At 34.0% G+C, this 10,139-nt stretch overlaps 1 pseudogene; it reads left to right on the top strand.

The window, feature by feature from the left end:
• The first annotated feature begins 628 nt into the window (after positions 1 to 628).
• The window catches only part of LOC149535544 (putative aldo-keto reductase 2), a 39,076-nt pseudogene continuing 29,565 nt past the window's right edge, over positions 629 to 10,139 (top strand).

The raw sequence follows: 10,139 nt of genomic DNA, 5'->3' as shown, positions 1-10,139 counted from the left end.
AGGAGTCATATAACATATATAATGTAAATGCATATAGTAATAACCATTCGGATAATTTTTTCTTTCCTATTTATTCCCATTTAAATCATTCAAGATGTTAGAATATCAAATCTACATATCATAATCCATCAGATTAACGTCTATCTACATTTTGAATAAACATCAAAATCAAATTATCATTTCTCTTTGTATCATAGATCATCATAACCACCTCTCTACATATCATGATCATTCATCTCATGAAGCATCATAATCAAATTAACATCCATCCATAATTAAATTAACATTTAGTATCGCATCAAAAATCTAATAGTATCAAGTCATAAAACTACATCCATATGTTTTCCAAACATTTCTTACATAATAATAGGTTTTAAGTGCATATAATAATGTAAAACACTACTAAAGTATCAAAATGCATAAATAAAATGATCCATTGTCCATCAGTCCCAAATAACTATCAACATATCAAGATCTTGAATATCAAAATATAAATAAAATATCCATGCTATGATCGGGCGGGGTGAGGCCTCACAAGAAAGCCAAGGTGAGCGACTATAACCGAGGCAATGACTTTGTTGAGGAAAAGATGAGAGGTTCCTAGAAGAAGGGGAGTGGGGGGAAGGGAATGGTTATTAAGGGTCACAATGATGATAGGGTTTCAACCCCATCAGATGATGAACTTCTAGCTCATAGAATGGAGAGGAAGAGAAAATTGATGAGGTCTCAAGAGGAGGGGGTTGAGAATTATATGAAGAATGTGGCACTGGAAAGAGAGGAATTTGGGGTTCAGGAGAAAATCCTAGATTTTGACAAGGATGAGGGTGAGGCTAGCATTACTAAAGGACTTTTAGGAAGCCCTGGGACCATTTTGAAGGAAGTTGGAAATTTGAAACAACAAATGCAGTTTATTGCTAAGGAAGTTGAGCAGGCAGGGAAATTGGCTAGAGGGGAGCACACTTTAGGCTAACATATTGATAGGTTTTTAGAGGTTATTGGCAATGTTGAAGAGGTTAAAAACCTTATGAAAAAGGTTCCACGAATTGAAGCCAAAAATAGGGTGCTAGAGAAGGCTAATAGTGATAATCTGAAGAAGGTGAAAATTCTGGAGGCCAAGGTGAATAATATTGAAAAGATGATCAAGAAAATGATTGATAATAATAGCAATTCATTAAAGACTATGGCAGATAATGTGAGTAGTTTCCTAAAAAAGCATGAGTAAGATAAAGGACAGGAGTCCCCTACTATTTCTGAGAATCAGGGACCTAGCAAACGCACTTGGGATCATTCTAATAAGAATGAGGAGATGAACAAGATGGAAGAGGTGAAGGCCACTGTGGAGAATATGCACATCTTGGTAGACCAGGCTGCTAACTTGTTGAAGACTATGTAGCTGTTTGGTTGCTAGTTTTTTGTTGTCCCTTTGCTCTCTTTTTAGCTCTGTTTCGAGTTGGCCTCCTATTTTTTTCTTTTTCTTTGTTATTTTTTGAAGCTTGTCATGTGGTGAACTATGCTTTTAGACTTAGATGTTAGCTTTTATGCTCTTTTCTCTAGACTTTTGGTTACTTTGTAAAAGGTTTCAGGTCCTTTAAAACCTATTTTTACTTAATCAAAACACTTTCTATGCCATATGATATAGTAGAGGAAATAGGCTACTAATATCATGCCAACAATCACACCAATGGAAATCCCCATAATCACCTACTTGGATTGAGTATATATCCCTGATAAGATCTAGGCTGCAAGAGACATAGAGCTTAAGAAAACCTTAAATCTTCTTGTGACCTATAATAAGAACAAAACCCATTAACATGACCATGATAAATATATAATATTTCACAATATTTGAAATAATTAGGACCCAATGCATGTAAAATTACCTAACAATCAATAGTTGCTAACTCATATAGCTAAGAAGATATCATGAATGTGACTATTTCCTTTCCATCAAACAAGCTAAAACAAATTGAAACTATCTAAATAATAATATCAGATTTCCACAATCCATTGAAGATTATGAAGTTCTCTTCTGGATTCAATTGTGTGTATTTTTAGCGTTGTAACTATCTAGAAATACACACAATTGAATCCAGAAGCAAACTTCATAACTATCTAAATAATTAAAGGTTAAACAATTAACTAGAATCATCCATTTTAGTTGCCACTATTTGTTTCAAAAAAGGTCACTGTTCAGACCATTGATAATTGCAAATTTGTAATGCAATAAATAATAATTTCAAATTTTACATAGAAACTATTTTGGTTGATTGTAGTAGCAACATGCTCAACTTCAATAGTAGATTGTGAAATACAACTCTATTTCTTTCTTATCCATGTAATCAATCTTTCTTCTAAAGATAAATCTCCATCGCTTGTGCTTTTTATATCATCCACATTACTAGGCCAATCAGTGTCTATGTAGATTTTAAGATTAAAGTCATCATTTTTCTTATATTGTAGGTCAAAATCTTCAATTCCTTTAAGATATATGGAATCCTCTTCATAGCAGTTGTGTGTGTCTCCTTAGGATTAGATGAAAACCTTGCACCTATACTAAAAATATGTACAATATATGGTCTACTATGCACAACATACTATAGTTTACCAATCATTGATCTGTATAGTGTTTCATTTACTTCTACAAATGTGTCTTCCTTTGATAATTTCACTCTAGACACCATATGATGAAGGGTGCTACCCTTAATACCTTAAACACATAATAGGAACAAAGAAGTAACAACAATTTGTGAGAACAAAATATGGGCTTCTTATTATCATCACAAATGCAAAATTATAGAATCTAGAATTACAATATTATACTCACATGGGTGCCTTCATTACACTAATGTGCAAGACAAAGCTGCAAACTATCACCCAGAGTTGTCTTAGAAAATGTTCTAGCATTTCTTAAATAGGAAATTATATTCCCCTTGAGAAGGTTCTAGACACTCAAACTTAATACCTAGGGCCAAAAGATCCTAAAAATACATATAAAGTTAGCGAAATAGATATTTTACATTTATTTTAGAAGTTTTGGTCAGCCCAACTTTGAAAGGCCATAACACTCAAACCATTTCTCTAATTGGCTATTATAACCACTTTTTAGAATCCTTGGCTTCTCATCTATAGGCTTGGATCTGCACAAGTGCCCAACTGTCGAGTTTTTGGGCCTCATTTGGGCACATTTAGGCCTTCAATGGTGAGCCTAAATTTTTTATACCAAAATTGCAAACCAAAAATCCAAAATAAATCCATGAATAGTTATGATATGGAACTGAGCCTCAACTAGTAGGTTGATATATCTAAGATGAACATCCCCCTCTAAAATTAGGATATTCCAAGCTCGTATGACTAACTTACTAAGTAGCAAGCCTCCACAGATAGCAACTCTGCATTAAGACAACCCTTATTTAACAACTAAAATAAAATATTTTTGGTTGATACAATATTTCTCTTACACCCAGGATGTTCCTACATCAGACACCCAAGGTAATTTGAGAAGTGACCCCATCTGATCTCAAGTGTTTAGAGGAAAACCAATATGGTTAACCTCCTCCTTTGCTAGCCATGAAGAATCTTCCACTGGCCTACATTCCATTTGACTAGGTATTCCTCATAAGTTTTTTTCATTGTACTTTTTCCAACATGACTATCTAATATCTCCTCAATCTCCTTTATAGTCAAACTAGTTGCTAGAATACTCCATTACACTTCTGCAACTTCATCTCCATCACCTCCTTCATAATACTCTGTCAAATCTAAAATCTTAAATACTCATGAAATATTCAATTCAGTAGGCAAATCCACTTCATAAGAATTTCTAGAATCATGCGTTTTCACTATTTTGCAGGGTCCAAACTTCTTCATTTTCAGCTTATTATATGTACCTACTAGAAAATGCTCCTTTCTCAAATGAACCATAACTTCATCTCCAATCTGAAATTATTTATACCTATTTTTCACATATTCCTTAGCCTTGTACAATGTATTCATCATTATAATGTGCTTTCTCACCTCCTCATGGATGTTCTTCAAATGTTTAGTAAATTCTTCTGCTTTAGCATTACTTATCTCTCCTTTATCCAACTACCTCAATTTAGATGCATTTCTGGGATTGCTTTTATATATAATCTAGAATGGTGATTTACTAGTACTCCTATTGATAGAATTATTATATGAAAATTCTTTTTGTGATAAAATCAAATCCCATCCTTTTGGTTTATCTCGAATCAAACATCTAAACAAGTTTCCCAAACTGAGATTCACAACTTCTATCTACTTAACAGTCTATGGATGATGTGATGAACTAAACTTCAAATTTGTCTTCAATGTCTTCCACAATGTACACTAGAAATACCCAACAAATTTGGTATCTTGATCTAAAACTATATTCTTTGGCAAACCATGTTGCCTCAACACTTCTTTGAAAAACAACTCTACCACATGAACAACATCACTAGTCTTCTTACAAGGAATAAAATGTGTCATCTTTGAAAACCTACCAACCACCACAAAAATAGAAGCATGCCCTCACTAAGTCCTTAGTAATCCAAGAAAAAAATTCATGTTGACGTCCTCCCATGGCTTCTCTGGTATAGGTAATGGCTAATACAACCCTGTATTATGCTTTACTCCTTTTGTCATCTGACATACTCTATAACTCTGGACAAACTTCTTCACCTCTTGTTGCAAGTGTGGCCACTAATAATTCTTAGCAACTAAAGCAATGGTTTTATCTCTACAAAAGTGTCTAGAAAATCCTCCATTATGCTTCTCCTTGATGAGATTCTCTCTTATTGAACTTCTTGAAAAGCACAACTAGCTTTCTTTGAACAATATGCCATCTTGGATTATGAAATCCAATCACTTTTTCATGTCAAGTGTAATAGGTTTTGTACAATCCTTCCATGCTTCACCAAAATTTGAATCCTCTTGATACAAATGAATGAGTTCCTTGAACCCAGCCACCTCAATATGTATCTTTGTCAGCAAAATTTGTCTTCTATTAAGAGTATCTACAACTTTGTTAGACTTCTCACTCTTGTGTTTCAAAATAAATCTATAACTCTACAAAAACTCAACCCACTTCAAATTTCTTTGGTTTAATTTTCCTTGACTATTCAAAAATTGCAAATCTTGGTAATCAGTATACAAAAAAAACTCCTTATGAAGAAGATAGTGTCTCCACTTCTTCAATGCACGAACTATAGCATAAAATTTCTTATCATAAACAGGATATTTTCTTTTCGAATCATTCAACTTCTCACTGAAATAAGAAATAGGTCTACCTTCTTGGCTTGAAATATCTCCCATTTTAGTACCACTAGCACCACAATCTACTTGAAATGCCTTGCTAAAATTTGCATGTTAAAATGGACTACTCTGTAACTTTCTATTTCAACATATTGAAACTCTTATCTTCTCCTATAGTCCACTTAAATTATTTCCTATCCCCTTAATTCTTTCAATCAAGGGTCCACGAGTACTAATAAAATCCCTTATGAACTTTCTATAAAAACCAGCCAAATCATGAAAAGATCTTACCTCTGTAGCACTCTTTGGGTTAATGAGTTTGACTCAAAACCACATAGTTAAATCCTAATAGCAATATCACAATTTGGCTTGTTGTGAAAATATCTCCTATTTATCAATCACTGAGCTTAAGGGGTTTTATAATGAATGGTTCATAAGGCACAACACTAAGCAATGGGTTTAACCATGGAGGAAACTCTATAGTTAAGTGTAATCAAGCTAGAGTAGTACTGGGATGGGTGACCTCCTAGAAAGTCCTAGTACTTCAGCTCTATGAGAATCACCTAGATCCAACTAGTGTTAAGTGTTCCATTTATTCTCATGAGAGAAGGATTCATGTTGAATTGCTACTCATAAAACATGGGTCAATGATTTTGACTCAAATCTACACAGTTAAATCCTAATAGCAATATCGCAATTTGACTTCTTGTAGGAATATCTCCTATTTATCAATTGATGAGCTTAAGGGGCTTTCTAATGAATGGTTCATAAGGCACAACACTTGGTGAATGTGTTTCCAATAGGGTTGCAAGTAAGATGGTTTAACCATGGAGGAAACTTTTTAGTTAAGAGCACTCAAGTTGGAGTAGTATTGGGATGTGTGACCTCCCAGGAAGTCTTGGTGCTTGACCTTTTTGAGCATCACCTAGATCCAATGATTTTTGAGTCTTCTATTTATTCTCATGAGAGATGGATTCATGATGGATTCATGTTGAATCACTACTCATGAAGCATGGCTCAATGAGTTTGACTCAAAAAAACATAGTTAGATGCTAATAACAATATCACAATTTGACTTGTTGTGGAAATATCTCCTATTTATCACTATCCTACTTGTTCATATTTCCTTTCTTCTTGGTCTCTTTCTGATCTCTATTATTTGATATATTTAATGGTTGATGGACACCATCACTCTTTCTCTTTGTCATAACTCTACTTTGATCTTCTCTCTTCTCTTCTCGATTCAGCTAGCTCTTCTTTCTTCTTCAACAACTTTTCACTTTGATCTCCTTTCTTAATATCCCATTAGCATTCAACCAACAACAAAAAAATTGTTCAACTACTCCTTATATAATAGTCTTTGTGTTTCAAGATTCTTCCTATTACTATTGCTTAATCACAATCATTGATCTAAGGTTCATTTCATTTAATCACTTAGAAAATAGAACTTTCATAGAACGATGTTCTCATCCTTATCCTTCTTCAATCTCTATCATCAAATCTTCATTGCATTTTTCCAACTACGGATCTTGTAAAAACTTTAACTCTTGCCTTTCAACTTCTCAAACATTCTTTATTTCCACCAAAATTTGGCCTCAGATTCCATCTTTACAAACATTTTCTCCTTGATATTAATAGGTGAAAATAACATTTTACTCAATTAAATCATCACTCTATCAATACTAAACTTTCTTGGTTAATAGTGGTATTTGTATTTTCTTATCCAACTACTCTTTGAACATTGTAGTCACTCAGTGAACATAGTCTTCCTTATTTCACCTTGTTACTAAGTATAACATGTATATCTCATTACATTATAATAGTACATGATTGTAAAACACTCAAACCAAAATTGCATTATCATTTTCCAAATCATTCAAGTGCCCATTGAATACCATATTTATCAACTTTTTGGTCATCATACTTTCTTCAAATCCTCTTCATCAATCAACTTGATATAGCACTCTACTGAGTTAGCATAATGTCTAATCAACTAAGACTTGACGTGAATGATAATATAAAAAATGATATGAATCTTTTAGATACATTCATAGTATTCTTAGTTACATCATCATTTGGGGGTAACAAAACCTTGGGTCTCATAATGTAAGCCTAAGAGACCAAAGGTGTGTAAGAAATCTTGAGTCTTATTAGACCAATAGGACAATAATAGGAAGGTAGAGTAGGAATCATGTGAGGCCTCACCCCGACCCATCCTAGCATCGATGATACATTATTATTTTGATATTCATGACTCGATATGTCAGAACATTATTTGATGCACCGAACATTACTATGTTATTTATGATTTATGATGCTTTACTTTCATATATTTGATTTTGTCATTTAATGCTTTATGAACATGTACGATGATGAAGTGAATGAATGCAAAACTAAGACTTTGATTTTTTCAATTTTAATGAATAGAATGAGATAAACAATTGATTTGTAGAAAAATGGATGTTTTTAATTTACATGAATTTCTTGATACGTATTCTTACATATATATACATGTGTTCCTTGAACTACTGATGTGTGCAATGAGTGTGCAGGAAATTTAGCCAGGAAACCCAAAGGAAAGATGAAACTAAACCCCTTGTTAATTTGTGTTATCTTTGCATTGTCTTTCTTTGAAGGTTGTTAATTGGTCTTACTATCCTCCTAGCCTTTTTTTTTTTCCTATTAAGTCTTTAAGGTTTAAAAACATTAAATTTAAGTGCCCTAGGGGTAAGGGTATGGGTTGGGAGTACTTTCCACTCCCTTAGCCTCTTTCTTTGACTTTTAGGGTCACTCAAAAACCCTATTTTTGGTTGATTGCAAAAATTGATTGTCTCCTACTTGAGTTGGTGACTCAAAACTCCATCTTGAGGTTACTTGAAGTCTAGTTGAGTTAAGGATCATACTTAGAGGCAATTTGGAGTAGTTTTGGGGTTGTTACCCAATCTCTAGTTTTAGAGAGGAGTGGGAGATTGAAGGAAAGGGAGGATAAGCTCTTCTCAACTTGTCATGTTACCATAACTTTTTGTGAAGGTAGAGTTCTTCACTCTCTTGATCTTTTTTCTTCTTAATGTTCATGCTTGATTCATGCATAAGGCATTGTGATGATCTTTGTATTGTTTGTATGTGTGTGTGTTGAGGGTGTTTTGGGAGGGATCTTAACTTGTTCTTGGATGTCATTCTTATGCTTTGCTTTTAAATTTTGAGGGGATTTCATGGAGATTGTTTTGGCATCACTCACCCTTGGATAGGGAAGAAGTGGCCATGTATGGGGGAAGGGCCTTAGTTGGACCTCAATAGTGTAGAGTCTCCTCTCATGGTGAGAGGAGGGAAAGAGGGTAGAGTGTGTGGGCCCCTACTTGTCATCCCATACCTTGTATGAAAATTTGAATTCCTGAAAAAAGGAAGGAATGAATACCCTTGTTATATTGGCCCCGAAAGGGTATTGTAGAAGAATGGAAGTTCTTGAATTTTAGCCCCGAAAGGGCTATGTTATGGTATGGTGATTGAAATCTCCTATTGAGAAAATCCATCTCCCCCCAATTTTGGTTCAATATCGAACCTATTGTGCAAAACCGGGTTGGGGATGCATGCTTGAATTGTTCACCATATATGTCGTTTTACCTCTGGGTCAGTTTTTGTCCTTTCCATGGTTTTCTTGATGCATTGAAGACACTAAAAAAAAAATCTCTTGTAAAAGCCCTATAAGATAATTCAATTGAATTGTAACATTTTGTAAAGACGTATTTTAAATTATGATGTATTTGGCAAAGACGTCGAGTTTTTTTACTAGTTCTTTCCCAATGGAGCCTTGAACCAAGTTAATTAATAGAGAGAAAAGATTGAGAAAACCTCCTTGCATTTTACCTTATGTTAATTCAATTCATGTATAGGTGGGTGGAAAAATAGATTAAATGTTGAGTCTATTGGAAATTTAGCAATCTTCACATTTTCAATTATATTAAGGAAAAGGAATTTTGTTATGTTGAAGTTTTCAATTCAATGTTATATGCATTAGGATAAAGTAAATAATCCTAAATTGAGGAAAACAAATTTGCCACCTTCCTTGATAAATTATGTAAATGGCAAAACCAATTAGACAGAAAAATGTTTATATACCTCATTGTATTCAAAAAGAAAAGGATGATGACACAAAAATATAGATATATATTTATATACACCCCCACCCACCCACCACCCCCCCCCCCCCCCCCGCCCCTTGTTAAAACTAAACACTTTTGGGAATTCAACAAAAAAAAAACTACATAGAGGGGAAACACAAAAAAAAAAATGCACCTACAGGAGCATTTTGCTCTCTAGAATTTGTATGAGAGAAAAAAGTTTAATTTAGTAAGCAACAAAGCATATCCCATATTGATTCTTTTTTTAAAAAATCTATTTACCAAATCTTTTAAGTATAATAATAAATAGCTTTGGTGTTAGCAAGTTCTTTCATACTAAAACATATATATATATATTCATTCTTTAGCATCCTGTCCATGGTCTCCACCAATAAAACTTTTTGCAATAAATTACCTTGAAAGAAATCATGGCAAATGAAATTTAAATTGTCTCAAACCCAAATCTTGGATCACATGAGCCAGACTGTCATAGTCGTTCGGGGGCCTGAGCCTTCACTCAACCAAGCATACAAACTAGTAATTTCTCCCTCCAGGCTAGAGTAGCGCAGGTGTGATGTGAAGTTGGGGTGTGAGGTCAGCATTTTATGTGGGCGCCTAGTGAGAAAGATGTATCCATGTTTAAAAAGAAACTTTTTAAAACTTCACTCATCCCCCAAACTCCTCCATGCCTAGCACACTCAACATGAAGGTTTATTGCACATCAAGGAAGAGGGGATAGGACTACACCTGGTAGACTTGGGCAGTGCA

This window comes from Cupressus sempervirens, chromosome 10, assembly GCF_028749045.1.
Source record: "Cupressus sempervirens isolate cs-2001-9-10 chromosome 10, ASM2874904v1, whole genome shotgun sequence".
In the NCBI taxonomy this organism is placed as follows: Eukaryota; Viridiplantae; Streptophyta; class Pinopsida; order Cupressales; family Cupressaceae; genus Cupressus; species Cupressus sempervirens.
Note: the sequence above shows the minus strand (reverse complement) of the source record. Positions and strands in the feature narration are given on the sequence as shown.